Source organism: Borostomias antarcticus (assembly GCF_949987555.1).
Source record: "Borostomias antarcticus genome assembly, chromosome: 20".
Classification (NCBI taxonomy): domain Eukaryota; kingdom Metazoa; phylum Chordata; class Actinopteri; order Stomiiformes; family Stomiidae; genus Borostomias; species Borostomias antarcticus.
Genome location: NC_140253.1, coordinates 24,568 through 42,819, shown reverse-complemented (window position 1 = coordinate 42,819; position 18,252 = coordinate 24,568).

The following is an 18,252-nucleotide window of genomic DNA, read 5'->3' as shown; positions in this document are numbered from 1 at the left end:
AAACACATACACACTACCTTATTACACAGCAGGTACACACTACCTTATTACACACCAGGTACAGTATGTCTGTATTTGAGTTCTCTGGGCGTATTTCAACCGCCCCTCCCTCTCCCTCCCTTTCTCTTTCCCTCTCTCTCTCTCCTTCCCTCTTTCCCTCTCTCACTCCCCCCTCCCTCCCTCTTTCCCTCTCTCCCTCTTTCTTTCCCTCTCCCTCCCTCTCCCTCTCTCCTCCCTCGTTACCTTTCCTCCACTCTCACCACTTCCATCCTTCACAAATCTTTTTCCCTTCCTCCTTTTCACATACTTCCTTCCCAGCTTCCTTCTCGTGACTAGCTAATGTAGCTAACCATATTGTGCCAGACAGCCAAAACAAGCGTCACATATAGAGGGTTTTCGCGGCTGGCCATGTTGGAGGTTTAAGCTTAGGTTTAGCAGGTGTAAGCTCAGGTTTAGGCTAACGACTAGATAGATGGGTAGATAGATAGGTCTATCTACCTGTCTATTGATCTAGCTAGCTAGCTAGCTAGCTATCTACACTCAGTAGCGTCAACCTCCAACATGGTCGACAGATGATGGGCTGTGAAAACCCTCTATATTTGACATTGTTGGCTAGAATGGGAGCGTGTCTATGGTCCCACAGCCCAATGGTCCCACAGCCCAATGGTCCCACAGCTCTATGGTCCCACAGCTCTATGGTCCAACAGCCTTAGTAAGTGTTAGTAATGTTGGACCAATGGGCTGTGGGACCATTGGGCCTAATTAAAAAAAAAAAAAAAAAAAGTCTTAGTAATGTGGGACCAATGGGCTGTTGGACCATTGGGCTGTGGGACCAATGGGCTGTTGGACCATTGGGCTGTGGGACCATTGGGCCTAATTTTGAGAAAGAAAAGTCTTAGTAATGTGGGACCAATGGGCTGTGGGACCATTGGGCTGTGGGACCATAGGGCTGTCCCCTCAAGAAGTTCTCCATCATCTCTGTACCGAAGAAGCCAAGACCAGCCTGCCTCAATGACCACCTACCATCTAGTAGCTCTCACCTCCATGGGTGAGACTTAAACCTGTCAGAACAGATAAATAAAATACCACCTACCTACCAGGTGGGCACAGGTCAATCTACCACGTACCTACCAGGCTGGCACAAGTAAACCTACCATGTACCTAACAGACTGGCACAGGTAAAGTTATGCTCACTGATTGGCTAACAACTTCAGACATGAACTATGATGCTGATATTGATCAATTGTCAACACACTCATATAGCCTTTTATACCAACTAACCCCATATGACTTGGATATTGGAGTGGTTTGCAGGGAATCACAAATCCAGGAAAAAGCAAAAGTCACAAGAAACAAAAAAGCCCTCTACCTCCCTCTTGTAGCTATAGCTGTAAATAACCTTCTGTTTCATAATTATATTTCCAGCAAATCACTACTATATATTTCTACCGTGACTTCTCTTCATCTCTGTTGAATATATATTACCATAACACACCTCTACTGGCTCATGAGTCTGCCCATCACACCAGTTATCCCAACAACCTACTTAGTCTGGCTCTGCTTCTGGGATGTGACTATTTTACCAAGCTGAAGGTAAATTCTAACCCCCCCTAACCCTAACCCACTCCTGGCTCCGGACTGTCCCAGCACACCCCCACCCCTGGACTGTCCCAGCACACCCCCACCCCCGCCCCCAGACTGTCCCAGCACACCCCCGGCCCCGGACTGTCCCAGCACACCCCCGGCCCCGCCCCCAGACTGTCCCAGCACAGCTCCACACCCTCCCCCAGACTGTCCCAGCACACCCCCACCCCCGCCCCCAGACTGTCCCAGCACACCCCCACCCCCGCCCCCAGACTGTCCCAGCACACCCCCACCCCCGCCCCCAGACTGTCCCAGCACAGCTCCACACCCTCCCCCAGACTGTCCCAGCACACCCCCACCCCCGCCCCCAGACTGTCTCAGCACACCCCCACCCCCGCCCCCAGACTGTCCCAGCACACCCCCACCCCCGCCCCCAGACTGTCCCAGCACAGCCCCACCCCCGCCCCCAGACTGTCCCAGCACAGCCCCAATGCCAGATTCCTGACAAACTGTATGTGCTCTCTAACTGAAACATGCATATAATGCCATTTTCCCAAAGCTGAACCTTAGTTTTTAACCTGTTCCAAGTTCACAAGCCTTACAGGTCAACTCATCAACCAGTGCCATAATTAGTGTAGCCAGTGATGAGATACCACCTCATCACCCAGGTATACCTCTGACACACTGCATGGACAGGTGAGTCAGTCTTGTCCAGGTTGAGCTTGAGGTGATGAGTTGCCATCCACTCTGAGATGTCAGCCAAGCATGCAGCTATGAATGCCTCCACTTGTGTCAGAGGAAGGGGGAAATGACCAAAATGTATCCTCTCTCACGTTTCTGTAGCTAGTCCGTGTGTCTGTCTCCTCTCTCTCAGCTGACGGCCTTCCTCAGTTCCTCGAGGTGTCACTCAACAAAGACATAAGGATGACCCATCTCATCATCCAGGTCTATTTCTGACACACTGCATGGACAGGTGAGAGCACACATACACACACAAACACACACGTTGACATCCTCTCTGCAACACTGATCTCTTCTGCCACCCTACTCTCTCTCCCCCCTGCTCCCAGGCTATAGCTCCCGCTGTGGTGATTATCTGCAACTGCTGTGCTGTACAGACTGAGAACAAGGAGAGATGGACACAGGGCCTGCCCCTCCAGCAGCTTACCAAGAACGCAGGAATGGTCAGCAACAGACAACCAATCTGAAACACTTCACTTTAGCCTCAAACAGCGTATGCATAGGCTGTGTTCGGAGATTTCACAGTCCATTCTCTGTGTGTACTTTGCACCGTAGGCTGCGACCCTAGCCCCTGCTATGGATGGGAACAGCACCCACTGCCAGGATATAGATCAGGTACCAGTTATGGTCCCTCATCCCCGGATAATAGTTATTGATTAGGGTGATAACATGTCTATCTATCCATCATTCCTTCTTCCTCATTTTGCTTTGCTGTATACTGTGATTTCTATCACATTTTTCTCTTTATTATTGTTCGTGATCTCACCTCATTTCAAGTGAACGTTGACTGTAGATTCTTATAAAGGGGACAATTATACAAAAAGGTTGAATTAACTCTCCCTTTGTTTCTTTCCCTCTTTCAATCTCTCTGCCTCTGTCAGTGTGCTCTGGTCTGGATGTGTTTCCAGCTTGCAGGGTCTGTGAACACAGCCAAGGGGTTCAGCTGTGAGTCATATCCAACTGGATACTGTCATTTATTAGAATATCAATGTCATTTTCTTTATATAGCACCATTCATACAAATTAAAGTAGCACATAGTGTTTTCCATAAAAAATACTCACAATACTCACAACTTTCCCTCAGTGGTGTGGGAGTGGACCAGACTCCAGAACCTGACTTCTAACTGGCTCCAACGCTCTGTTTCAGGACAACTATAGCACATGAGACCAGTGGGTTGTGGGGAACACTGTTATGAACACACGCCAAATTCTCCCATACATAGGAGTTGTATTTGACTGACAATGTGGCTGTATGTCAATTAAATGCAGTGTCTCCTTTTTTATGTCACAAACTAGTTTATTTTGAAGACATTGTGATTCTTTATCACATATGTGGTGTCTTCAAGCAATTTGTTGGACATGTCTTCAAACGGGTACTTTTGAAAGTTTCACCTTCAGTAATCGCACACACATTATACCTTGGAAGTGCTGTTTATCTCAAGGAGGAGCTGCCTGAACCTGCCATCACAAAGACACCTCCAGCTCTACCTTATGTGATGAGAGATGGCCTTGTCTAAGCAAAGTGTATAGGAGTTGTGGGGGATTTGTTTTTGAGTGGAGAAAGGGGGTGGGGGTTATGAATTAAGGTAAAGGGTAATTATTGTGAAAAATGATATTTGGTGCCTTGTTTTATATCAATGGCTGTAGTACATTTTTGACTATGATGGTCAAATATTAGTAATTGGATTAGATGAACTATTTCTATTATTTATTTGTCAGTATTGCAAAGTGAATGAAATGTGTTCTGGTCTGGAGCACAAGAAAAGCTAAAATAATGGGGGACTTAGGCAGAAAAAAACATTTCCACGATGTAAAAAAGAAAAGCACATTTCATGTAGCCTTACATTCAATTATATATGGATGTCTCCACAACTATTAACTAAGGAATATAAGTCAAATCCATGCTTGACAAACATGACAATTCTTTATGACAACTATTTTCCACCGCTAATGCTGTCCGTCGCTGATGAAGACGGACATGAGCACTTTATCGGTCCCCATGGTGCGTCCCCTGCATGCTGCCTACTGTCTGCTCTTGGCTGCCCTTAGAGGAAGGATGGCAGAATGGGTGAAGAGCAGAGAACTTCATCAGTGGACACGTCTCTCTGTGTGTTTCAACATTGATGCGCCATCACTGGGTGCTGTGTGCAACAACTGTCTGACAATAAAAGTTGTTTTTTTTTTATTTATTTTTTTAAATTCCCTTTTATCAGTGTGAAGAAGATAAAGGCATGACAACTTTTTGAATAACATTGTGCAGTCCACAGTGCATTTGGGCAAGGCACCTTGACATTACACATGGCTGTTTGGCTAAAACAATATCAAAAGCAAGTCAGTATGTTTCCCATGTTATGCTTTATGAGTAAAGTGATCAGAAATGCAATGACATATTTTTTTAACAATGCTTTATCAAAATAAAAATGCTACATCTCTTGCAGGGAAGGACATGTGCTTATAGTATTTGCAATATCTTTGCAGACATATGAACATTAAATTAACTTTAATCAGTCTAAAAAATATCTAGTTCAGTATCTTCTGATAATAATGGTCAATAAACTGACTGAAATCATGATATTTTGACCAAAAAATGAAAAACACATGGCTACTTAACATACAATTTTACCTCAGAGCTTTTCCTCAATCATGTTCATGATAAATTGCACTCCAGTATGTCTCACCCTGATCACTGGAGATGGCCCCCAGAGTCTGTCCTCCTCCTCAGGCATTCCCAGAGGTGTGAGACCACCACAAACAGCTCACTTCTGCTCAGGTCCAATGTTTTCTTGGAGCCCTTCTTGCTAAATGAGTAACTGCCAGTAGGACAAGACCTCCTCAGACCAGCTACTCCACATCTCTATAGCCTGGGTGCAATGATAACACCAACTCTAGCAATAGAATGAAGTGAAGCACTCCTGTACCTGTACCAGGGATAGTCATCTTCTTCCCTCTCATCTCCAGTCACGGTTGCACTCCCAGAATTCCCTTTTTGGCATAAACCCCACCCACTTAAATAGGGAGGAGTTTGAATTTGAATAATACCGCACTGCTTTCTGGGTATTCACCATAATCAAACTTTGTACCTTTATAAAACAATGAGGAAATGAGATTGAAGGCTGAAACCAATGCCAAATGAACATTTAGTTTGGGATACATATTTTTGGAAGATACTATTAAATTTTTTCATTTTTTCACCATGGGTGTGTTTGCTGTTCAGTTTAATTGGGTCCCCTAGTGGTTTACAGCAGAGGCAAGGCCCGACGATGCTCGAATCCGTATTGAGTATCCTAGGGCCTTCACGTCTGTCGGTGAGTTTCTTTGAACAGTGTAGGAGCCGAATTCAGGGGTTTATGTGGCATGCCCGCAAAACTTCTCAGGGAATACCGCACTGTCTTAGACTCTCATACGGGACTTAACCTTCAGCCGGTAGAAGCTTGTGGGGTGGATGGTGAGACTCACCACCACCACCCCTCCGCCGGATGTGGAGGTTTAGGGTTAAGAGACTTATAGATAGAGGAACCTCTCTTGAGTCTTCGGCCGGTAGAAGCTTGAGGGGTGGATGGTGAGACTCACCACCACCACCCCTCCGCCGGATGTGGAGGTTTAGGGTTAAGAGACTTATAGATAGAGGAACCTCTCTTGAGTCTTCGGCCGGTAGAAGCTTGAGGGGTGGATGGTGAGACTCACCACTACCCCTCCGCCGGCAAGGAGGCACAGAGAGGAACCTTTCTCAGGCTCTGGTCGGACGGCTGTGGCAACCTTACGGTGACAACAAGCAGTTTGTTTGGCCAGGGGGTAAGTATGCGGCCCTCCATGGTTCCACTTGGAACAGCACGCTGGATGTGGTGGTCCAGGGCATCAGGACCTTGATCGTTGCCCAGTCTTCTTTGGGGGTTAGCCCTACCCATGCACAGTACATTTGCACCACACTCTTCAACGAGGGAGCCCCCCGGCCTGGGGGCGGTAAGTCCTGAAGTCTGGACCCAGTTAGCCATCAACTTAATGGCAGTTTTGAAGATGAGGGAATTCATGTAGGATTGGTAGTTGTCCAATCACCCAACCCTAATCAGCTCAGGAATAGAGTACAGGGTTAGGGTGTTTCATGAGCCTAAGTCCATACTCCCTTTCAGAAAGGTTGTCAGTTCATTCTCTGCTACATTGGTTTTGGAAGTGGGATGGTGGCAGTGGGGCCATCGGAGAGGCGCATGAGGACGTGAGGGACTTGGTATAGTGTAATGGCCCTCTATGGCCTGTTAACAGCTGTGCTAAGATAAATGGCTCTCTTGGTGTTGTGGTTAGTGAGCCGGGTTTGGAAGTGAGAGGTCAATGGTTTGATTCCTGCTTGGGGCGACTTCTTTCAAATAAATATAATTACATGAGGCAGCATGCCGTCTTCCTTTTTCCTCCCCAAAGCTCTTCTGAGTTTGAGCCCACTCCACTTTGCCCTTGCTGATTGCTCATTCAGCTCAGGTGTGCAGGATCAGCTAGGTGCAAGCATTCAGCTCCTCAAACTACAGACTGAAGGGTCCTAGTAGTAGCCTTTATTTAAACTAAAGGGGCCACATTAAGGTTTTCACCTCATTTTCAAGTGTGTTGAGTTGACAAACACATACTAAGCAATAAACGGCTCCTGGGAGCTGTAATTGTAGGGCGGCTGCAATTTTGCCATCTGTAGGCTTCCCCTGGTGGCCATATCAGGGATTGACAGCCCCAGCTTGCCACTGGTCTAACGCTCCTTTTTTCATTTGACCCTAACCCTCTATGGCCTGCTAACAGCTGTGCTAAGATAAATGGTTCTCTTGGTGTTGTGGTTAGTGAGCCGGGTTTGGAAGTGAGAGGTCATCAGTTCGATTCTTGCTTGGGGCGACTTCTTTCGAACATAATTACATGAGGCAGCATGCTGTCTTCCTTTTGAGTCCACTCTGCTTTGCCCTTGCTGATTGCTCATTCAGCTCAGGTGTGCAGGATCAGCTAGGTGCAATCAGCAAGGGCAAAGCAGTGGACTCAAAAGGAAGACGGCATGCTGCCTCATGTAATTATGTTCGAAAGAAGTCGCCCCAAGCAGGAATCGAACTGATGACCTCTCACTTCCAAACCTGGCTCACTAACCACAACACCAAGAGAACCATTTATCTTAGCACAGCTGTTAGCAGGCCATAGAGGGTTAGGGTCAAATGAAAAAAGGGGCGTTAGACCAGTGGCAAGCTGGGGCTGTCAATCCCTGATATGGCCACCAGGGGAAGCCTACAGATGGAAAAATTGCAGCCGCCCTACAATTACAGCTCCCAGGAGCAGTTTATTGCTTAGTATGTGTTTGTCAACTCAACACTTGAAAATGAGGTGAGAACCTTAATGTGGCCCCTTTAGTTTAAATAAAGGCTACTACTAGGACCCTTCAGTCTGTAGTTTGAGGAGCTGAGTGATTGCACCTAGCTGATCCTGCACACCTGAGCTGAATGAGCAATCAGCAAGGGCAAAGCAGAATGGACTCAAAAGGAAGACAGCATGCTGCCTCATGTAATTATATTCGAAAGAAGTCGCCCCAAGCAGGAATCGAACTGATGACCTCTCACTTCCATACCCGGCTCACTAACCACAACACCAAGAGAACCATTTATCTTAGCACAGCTGTTAGCAGGCCATAGAGGGTTAGGGTCAAATGAAAAAAGGAGCGTTAGACCAGTGGCAAGCTGGGGCTGTCAATCCCTGATATGGCCACCAGGGGAAGCCTACAGATGGCAAAATTGCAGCCGCCCTACAATTACAGCTCCCAGGAGCCATTTATTGCTTAGTATGTGTTTGTCAACTCAACACACTTGAAAATGAGGTGAAAACCTTAATGTGGCCCCTTTAGTTTAAATAAAGGCTACTACTAGGACCCTTCAGTCTGTAGTTTGATGAGCTTAGTGCTTGCACCTAGCTGATCCTGCACACCTGAGCTGAATGAGCAAGCAAAGCTCATCAAACTACAGACTGAAGGGTCCTAGTAGTAGCCTTTATTTAAACTAAAGGAGCCACATTAAGGTTTTCACCTCATTTTCAAGTGTGTTGAGTTGACAAAAATAAACCAAGCAATTAACAGCTCCTGGGAGCTGTAATTGTAGGGCGGCTGCAATTTTGCCATCTGTAGGCTTCCCCTGGTGGCCATATCAGGGATTGACGGCCAACTTGCCACTGGTCTAAGGCTCCTTTTTTCATTTGACCCTAACCCTCTATGGCCTGCTAACAGCTGTGCTAAGATAAATGGCTCTCTTGGTGTTGTGGTTAGTGAGCCGGGTTTGGAAGTGAGAGGTCAATGGTTTGATTCCTGCTTGGGGAGACTTCTTTCAAACAAACATAATTACATGAGGCAGCATGCTGTCTTCCTTTTTCCTCCCCAAAGCTCTTCTGAGTGAGCCCACTCCACTTTGCCCTTGCTGATTGCTCATTCAGCTCAGGTGTGCAGGATCAGCTAGGTGCAAGCACTCGGCTCCTCAAACTACAGACTGAAGGGTCCTAGTAGTAGCCTTTATTTAAACTAAAGGGGCCACATTAAGGTTTTCACCTCATTTTCAAGTGTGTTGAGTTGACAAACACATACTAAGCAATAAACGGCTCCTGGGAGCTGTAATTGTAGGGCGGCTGCAATTTTGCCATCTGTAGGCTTCCCCTGGTGGCCATATCAGGGATTGACAGCCCCAGCTTGCCACTGGTCTAACGCTCCTTTTTTCATTTGACCCTAACCCTCTATGGCCTGCTAACAGCTGTGCTAAGATAAATGGTTCTCTTGGTGTTGTGGTTAGTGAGCCGGGTTTGGAAGTGAGAGGTCATCAGTTCGATTCCTGCTTGGGGCGACTTCTTTCGAACATAATTACATGAGGCAGCATGCCGTCTTCCTTTTGAGTCCACTCTGCTTTGCCCTTGCTGATTGCTCATTCAGCTCAGGTGTGCAGGATCAGCTAGGTGCAATCAGCAAGGGCAAAGCAGTGGACTCAAAAGGAAGACGGCATGCTGCCTCATGTAATTATGTTCGAAAGAAGTCGCCCCAAGCAGGAATCGAACTGATGACCTCACTTCCAAACCCGGCTCACTAACCACAACACCAAGAGAACCATTTATCTTAGCACAGCTGTTAGCAGGCCATAGAGGGTTAGGGTCAAATGAAAAAAGGAGTTAGACCAGTGGCAAGCTGGGGCTGTCAATCCCTGATATGGCCACCAGGGGAAGCCTACAGATGGCAAAATTGCAGCCGCCCTACAATTACAGGTCCCAGGAGCCGTTTATTGCTTAGTATGTGTTTGTCAACTCAACACACTTGAAAATGAGGTGAACCTTAATGTGGCCCCTTTAGTTTAAATAAAGGCTTCTACTAGGACCCTTCAGTCTGTAGTTTGAGGAGCTGAGTGATTGCACCTAGCTGATCCTGCACACCTGAGCTGAATGAGCAATCAGCAAGGGCAAAGCAGAGTGGACTCAAAAGGAAGACAGCATGCTGCCTCATGTTATTATGTTAGAAAGAAGTCGCCCCAAGCAGGAATGGAACTGATGACCTCTCACTTCGAAACCCGGCTCACTAACCACAACACCAAGAGAACCATTTATCTTAGCACAGCTGTTAGCAGGCCATAGAGGGTTAGGGTCAAATGAAAAAAGGAGCGTTAGACCAGTGGCAAGCTGGGGCTGTCAATCCCTGATATGGCCACCAGGGGAAGCCTACAGATGGCAAAATTGCAGCCGCCCTACAATTACAGCTCCCAGGAGCCGTTTATTGCTTAGTATGTGTTTGTCAAACTCAACACACTTGAAAATGAGGTGAACCTTAATGTGGCCCCTTCAGTCTGTAGTTTGATGAGCTTAGTGCTTGCACCTAGCTGATCCTGCACACCTGAGCTGAATGAGCAAGCACTAAGCTCATCAAACTACAGACTGAAGGGTCCTAGTAGTAGCCTTTATTTAAACTAAAGGGGCCACATTAAGGTTTTCACCTCATTTTCAAGTGTGTTGAGTTGTTCAGAAGCCTCTTTCAACACTGTTCTGAAGACCCAGTGAGTTCAATTAACTGAATGACAATTGAGTTTATTTTTTATTAAACACAATGAGAACTGGCTCTTGAACATTGGATCAACCAGTAAAGAGAAGAAAGTGGTCTGAGTAAAATAATTCCACAAAGTTAGCAAGTCTCATTTTCCCCTCAATCATGAGTCTCAGATGTACACGACTTATGTGGATCAGGTTTCTTACTTGTCCAATTCAGTGATATGGCATTCAATGACTAGTAGGACTTTACTCCGGATCTTCTTGCTTTCCCAATTAACGTCTACTAAAGGGCAGTTTGCATCACGGTCCTCCTTGGTGAAGTTCTCTTTGAACCTTGTGTTCTCTGCAGATTGCAGATGTCTTTGTGATCTTGCAAACTCGTCCTGATATCGACGCATAGAGAATTGCATGATCATCTGTCCCTGTCTACTCCTCTTTCCTCCCGATCCGAAGTCCACTACATCCTCCAACTTTGGTGACGGTGGGGGAGCGATCTTGCTAAGGAGACAGAACGTCCTAACTCGGATTTGTCTTCCTTTCATTCCATTAACCCACAAGTTCAATCTTCTCAAGCTCTGACTTTGGTCTTCACCTCCTCGTTGTCTCTCAGGAGTGATGACACTTGTTTTTTGAGGTGAACAACTTTCGCTGCAAACTAATCTCAGCATTAAACTCTACTTGCTCACCCTATTTATCGGGATGGGTTCTCTTATTGCAACATGAATGTCTACGAGTTCTGTCAGAGTTCCATCCTGTTTGTCAAACCTTTCTCTGTAAACTAATCTCGGCATTAAACTCTACTTGCTCACCCTATTTATCGGGATGGGTTCTCTTATTGCAACATGAATGTCTACGAGTTCTGTCAGAGTTCCATCCTGTTTGTCAAACCTTTCTCTGCAAACTAATCTCAGCATTAAACTCTACTTGCTCACCCTATTTATCGGGATGGGTTCTCTTATTGCAACATGAATGTCTACGAGTTCTGTCAGAGTTCCATCCTGTTTGTCAAACCTTTCTCTGCAAACTAATCTCAGCATTAAACTCTACTTGCTCACCCTATTTATCGGCATGGGTTCTCTTATTGCAACATGAATGTCTACGAGTTCTGTCAGAGTTCCATCCTGTTTGTCAAACCTTTCTCTGCAAACTAATCTCAGCATTAAACTCTACTTGCTCACCCTATTTATCGGCATGGGTTCTCTTATTGCAACATGAATGTCTACGAGTTCTGTCAGAGTTCCATCCTGTTTGTCAAACCTTTCTGAGCTTGATCCCTTCAAGTGAAGTTGGGTTGGAGACCTAGACATTATGGTATGTCATTTTCTCCATCTTTCATTCTCTTGGCATTACGGTCTTTGATAGGAGTAGGCTGTGATGAATCTCTCTGACAGATCTAAAAGTTGACGGATCATAGTCCTGGTCAAGTGCATGGCACTTACTTTCGCACATTGGCTTTAAGTGACGCAGCTAGCGAGCTATGAGTGAACATTTTCCAGTTGACGTTGCATTCAGCAGTACTGAACTAACCCTAACAAGCTCAGTGACCGCATGTGCTTAGTTTTGTCATCTTCCCAGAATTCCAACTACCAAATTTGTAACTAGTTAATTTCATTTATGTTTAACTGAACCCTAACTTAAAGGAACAAGCCAAAATGTTGGTACATTCAATTATTTGCCATCTTCTCCAGAGTCAGACAAAGACACACCCTTCTCTTCTCTGTGCACACAATGGGAAGTATCGAGGCCTGTGCTATTAGCCCATCTAAGGCTAAAGGCAAAGGTGTCGATGTTTCCTATTGTATGCATAGAGAAGAGAAGGGTGTGTCTTTGTCTGTCTCTGGGGAATATGGCAAATAAGTGAATGTACCAATTTTTGGCTTGTTCCTTTACCCTAGGGCCAGGTGGAGTCCCCCAGGGCCAGGTTTATGGACAAGATACCCCCAGCTGTTCCCTAGGGTTAGGGTTAAGATACCCCCAGCTGTTCCCTAGGGTTAGGGTTAAGATACCCCCAGCTGTTCCCTAGGGTTAGGGTTAAGATACCCCCAGCTGTTCCCTAGGGTTAGGGTTAAGATACCCCCAGCTGTTCCCTAGGGTTAGGGTTAAGATACCCCCAGCTGGGTTAGGGTTAAGATACCCCCAGCTGGGTTAGGGTTAAGATACCCCCAGCTGGGTTAGGGTTAAGATACCCCCAGCTGGGTTAGGGTTAAGATACCCCCAGCTGGGTTAGGGTTAAGATACCCCCAGCTGGGTTAGGGTTAAGATACCCCCAGCTGGGTTAGGGTTAAGATACCCCCAGCTGGGTTAGGGTTAAGATACCCCCAGCTGGGTTAGGGTTAAGATACCCCCAGCTGGGTTAGGGTTAAGATACCCCCAGCTGGGTTAGGGTTAAGATACCCCCAGCTGGGTTAGGGTTAAGATACCCCCAGCTGGGTTAGGGTTAAGATACCCCCAGCTGGGTTAGGGTTAAGATACCCCCAGCTGGGTTAGGGTTAAGATACCCCCAGCTGGGTTAGGGTTAAGATACCCCCAGCTGGGTTAGGGTTAAGATACCCCCAGCTGGGTTAGGGTTAAGATACCCCCAGCTGGGTTAGGGTTAAGATACCCCCAGCTGGGTTAGGGTTAAGATACCCCCAGCTGGGTTAGGGTTAAGATACCCCCAGCTGGGTTAGGGTTAAGATACCCCCAGCTGGGTTAGGGTTAAGATACCCCCAGCTGGGTTAGGGTTAAGATACCCCCAGCTGGGTTAGGGTTAAGATACCCCCAGCTGGGTTAGGGTTAAGATACCCCCAGCTGGGTTAGGGTTAAGATACCCCCAGCTGGGTTAGGGTTAAGATACCCCCAGCTGGGTTAGGGTTAAGATACCCCCAGCTGGGTTAGGGTTAAGATACCCCCAGCTGGGTTAGGGTTAAGATACCCCCAGCTGGGTTAGGGTTAAGATACCCCCAGCTGGGTTAGGGTTAAGATACCCCCAGCTGGGTTAGGGTTAAGATACCCCCAGCTGGGTTAGGGTTAAGATACCCCCAGCTGGGTTAGGGTTAAGATACCCCCAGCTGGGTTAGGGTTAAGATACCCCCAGCTGGGTTAGGGTTAAGATACCCCCAGCTGGGTTAGGGTTAAGATACCCCCAGCTGGGTTAGGGTTAAGATACCCCCAGCTGGGTTAGGGTTAAGATACCCCCAGCTGGGTTAGGGTTAAGATACCCCCAGCTGGGTTAGGGTTAAGATACCCCCAGCTGGGTTAGGGTTAGGGGTTAGGGTTAGGGGTTAGGGTTGGGGTTAGGGGTAGGGGTTAGGGTTAGGGTTAGGGTTAGGGTTTAGGGTTAGGGTTAGGGTTAGGGTTAGGATAAGAGATGAAAGCTACTTTAGCTAGGGTTAGGGTTAGGGTTAGGGTTAGGGTTAGGGTTAAGGGTTAGGGTTAGGGTTAGGGTTAGGGTTAGGGTTAGGGGTTAGGGTTAGGGTTAGGGTTAGGGTTAGGGGTTAGGGTTAGGGTTAGGGTTAGGGTTAGGTATTTGTGTTGGGTTGGGTTTGAAACGACTGGTGTGTCTGTGGTGCACTGGCCTGCCGCATTATTCCCTCCCCGACTATGTGTATGCTCTTTTACAGGATGTGTATGGTGTGCTGTGGTGTCCAAGGATCATATTGTGGGTGAGTAATCAGTTCTGGCTATGTGTGTGTATTTACTGTGTTTACTATGTGTACGTGTGTTCTTTTACAGGTCATATATGTTGTTCTGTGGTTCCTGGAGGTCATGATGCAGGTGCGTAATCAGTTTTGGCTATGTGTCTGTAATTATTATGTTGGTCTGTGTATATGTGTGTTCTTTTATAGTGTGTGTATAGTGTATTATGGTTCCCGGGAGGTCATGAATGGGTGAATGATGCATTGTGACTATGTGTACGTCTTTATAGCTTTGGGTTATGTGTATGCTTTTATGCGAATTTGTATGATGTGTTGGGTACAGGCCCCCGAGGAGGGGGCTGTGACACAGGTCAGTGGTGTAATGTTATGTAGGGCTACTGTAGGAAGCTATGGGAAAGGGGGGGCACAGGGGTATAAGTGCTATCAGGGGTTAGTAGTGGGGGTAAAACCATGCAGGGGGAGATGCCAGATCTCCCAAGTGCTGAGTAAAATAAGTGCTAAAAGTCAATAAGTGCCATAAGAAGATAAAAACATAAGTGCTATAAAATCATAAATACATGCATCCACACAATGATAAAAGGCATAAGAAAACATCACACATAAGAATATAAAAGCATAAAAAACATAAATGTTAGTGGCCCCAGACAAGGTAAGAGTGTAGGTAAACAGAGGGTTGTTGTTGTATTATGATGAGACCAGTTTGTATTCTTATTTCCCTGTTGTCACTTCCCCTCCCAGGGGGGCCTGTTGTATGTATGATTAAAGTTTTTCATTCAGACCTCCGGGTGTTATTGTTTGTAATGTTTCTATCCATCTGCGTTCCTGTGCCCTCCGTTGCCCCACCGTCCAGGAGGATTGTGCCTGAAGACCACAGATGGTGAGATGTGTGACGGTGTGTTCCTGAAAGTGTGTGATGAGGTGGGTGTCCAGTGTGCCTTTTTTGATATTATACAGGTGTTGTTTGAGACGTGTGCTTATTGAGTGTGATGTTTCCCCTATATAGTGTTTGTGACAGAGTGTGCAGGTGATGATATAAACTACATTAGTTGTGTCCAGAGTGAGGAGGTTCCCTATTGGTGCAGAGGTGTGACTGTGTGGATTAGTGATGAATTTCCTAGGTCTAAAGTGTTCCTTAAGGGGTGTGGGTGATTTTATAGTGTTCCTGGTGAATTGTGCCTTGATGAGTATATCCTGTAGATTCTTGTTTTTCCGGTATGCTGTGATGAGCCTGTATGATTGGAGTGGTGTGTGTTCCTGCTGTGCTACCGTGAAGTTGTGTCTAAGTGCTGCGTGTAAAGCTGTCCTGCTGTGTGAAAAAGTGGCCACCAGGGGGATAAGTGTGGGCTGCTGGATAGAGGAGGACAATTGGGAAGTGTCTGGGTCCACTGAGGGGTCAGTCAGGTCCGTTGATGTCCCGTGTACTGTCAGGTTCAGGTATGAGTCTGGGTCGTGGTTGCTGAGAGGGGGTGGGGTGGGGCGGGTGGGGGTGTGGCATAGGTAAGGGTCGTGGGGGAGGGGGGGCGGGGCAGGGTAAGGGGAGGAGGAGGGGGAGGGGAAGGGGGCGTGGCTTAGGGCCAGACCGTGGGTGTGCAGTCTGGTCTGGTTGGGGTGGTGAGGGGGGGAGGGGAGGGCATTCTGTGGATGGGGGATGTTGGTGTGTGTGTGTTGTGTCTGTGTGTGTATATGGGGGGTTGGCTGAGAGGGAGAGAGTGACGCCAGCGTGGTGTTTTTTATTGTTCTAAGAAATCTTTTGGAGTAGTGTCTTTTTCTAAGTGCAGTGAAGAGTATGCCTATTGCTTCCTGTAGGTGCTGTTGTGTGGATGAGATTCTATGGTACCGTATGATTTGTGATTTAATGATTCCTCTAAATGTATGCTTTGGGTGGTAACTGTGTTTATGTAGTAGTGCGTGTGTGTCCGTGGGTTTGAAATATACCTTGGTCCTAAGTGTTTTGTGTGTGGGACTATGTGTATGGAAGTAAACTGTAGTGTCTAAAAAATCGATCTCCTGTGTGTGTATGGTGTGTTTGATCTTGATGGATGCATGGTGGGTGTTCAGGGTGTTGATGAAATCTGTAAATAAATCTAAGTGATGGGGCCAGATTCCTATAATGTCGTCTAAAAACCGGTAGTACATGGTGGGTAGGTGTGTGCATTTTGCTAGCGCCTCTCTCTCCCACTCAGCCATGTATATGTTTGCGTAAGCGGGTGCGTATCTTTGGCCCATGGCCGTTCCCTGTACCTGTAGATATTGTTTATTGTCAAAAGTAAAGTTATTGCAGGTGAGGCTAATTTCCAGTAGTGTTAGTAGTTCTTTATCCGGTCTGTGAATGTCTGGGTGACGTGAAAATGCTTTCTGTATTGCGGCTAGTCCGGCTTGTGTGTTAATATTAGTGTATAAACTATCGATATCTATAGTGAAGATGTATGCTTGGGAGGGAACGACCATGGACCTGATTTTATGTATGAAATCATATGTGTCCTTCAGGTAGCTGGGGTGTCTGCTGGAGAGGGGATTGAGGAAATGGTCTATGTACTGTGAGATGTTGTTAGATTCGCTGCTGCAATCTGAGACTATTGGCCGGCCAGGAGGAACCTGAAAGGGAATGGTCCATGTTGTTGGGTCTTTATGTATTTTTGGAAGTAGGTAAAAGAGTCTCTGTCGGGGTTGGTCTGGTCCCAGTAAGAAGTTATGTTGCTTGTATGTGATGTAACCGTGACTGTAGATGGTGTGTAGTATTTGTCTGAGTCTGGTCTGTGTCTGTTCTTGTATACTGTTGTCTATGTGTTTGTAGTAGGTTGTATTGGAGAGTTGCCTGTTGGCCTCTATTAAATACTGATATTTATCCATGATAATGATTTTGGAACCTTTATCTGCCGGTTTGATGACTATGTGTGGGTTGTTTTTAAGTTGGTTGATTGCTTCCCTCTCTATATGTGTGATGTTATCAGTCCGGTCTGGTGTGGGTAGATAGATCTGTAGTGTATGTATGTTGTTGTGTATAAGTCGCCTAATTGGTTTCCCCACCCGGGAGGATGCAGGCTCCCAGGTGGAGGGGTGTATGAATGGTGTGTGGTCGTCGTTCGTGTTGTATTTAAAATAGTCAGTTATTTTAAGTCGTCTGTGGTAGTGATGGATATCCCTCTGAAGTTCCTCCTGGTCAAAGCTGGTGGGTTGTGGGATGAAGCTCAATCCCCTCTCCAGTAGTTGAATTTGGGCAGGGGTGGGGTGGAAGGATTTAGAAAGGTTAAGGATGTTGGAGGGGGCTGTAAGGGAAAAGGGGTTGGGTCTATCGCCCTCCTCTGGTCCAGCAGTAGGTGAACCCAGAGTGGGGGAGGGGGGAGGGGGCGTGGTCCGGGTGGGCGGGGTTAGTGCACACCGTGGGTTAGAATGTATGTGTGGAGGGGTTAGTGGCTAGGGGGAGTGCAATTGTGTCCACCAGTGTCTGAGAATTTTAGATGCCGTTATGCCCGTCCAGTGTATATTGTCACCCTCTGTGAAAAACTGCTCCCGTGGAATGCATGTGAGGTGAGGGAATTTAGTCCGGATGTGCTCATTGAGTGTTTTGAGATTGTGTTTGTCCCGTGTGTCCAGGTGTTGTGAAAAATGTATGAGGGGGATGTATATGGTGGCGTTAGGAAAGATTTCCTGTGATTTTCTGTACATAGATGTGATTTGTTTACGGGTGGTCTTTTCGGCACTTGTATCCTTGTTGTTGAGGCCCACCGAGATGACAAGCAGCTCTACTGTGGGGTCAACGGGTGTTTTGGTGATGATGCCTTCCATGTGCCAGATTTTTGCCCCCGGGTAACTGTCTATTTGTAGTCTGTTGTGAAAGTATAGTGGTATTCTGTGAAGGTTGGAGTCGCCGATGATGAGATATGGTTTGTGAGCCTGAATGTTCCAATCCTGCACTTTTCTGGAGTCCCTTGCTTTGTGATAAACTGGTTTGCTTCCTGTGGGACACTGTAATGTGGGTGCTGTGATTGAGGTAGGAGTGTGTGTGTATGTAGCGTGTGCTGGCATGAGTGTGTGTGTGGGTGTATGTGTGTGTGTGGGCGTGTGTATGGGTGTGTGTGTGTGTGTGGGTGTAGATGTGCGTGTGTCCGTGTGTGTGTTTGTGGTTGTGTGTGCATTTGTATGTGTGTGTGTGGATGGTATGTGTGTGTTGTTATGTGTGGGTGTAGGTGTGTGTGTGTCTATGTGTGTGTTTGTGATTGCATGTGTGTTAGTATGTGGGCGTGTGAGGGGTGTGTGTGTGTTTGTATGTGTATGT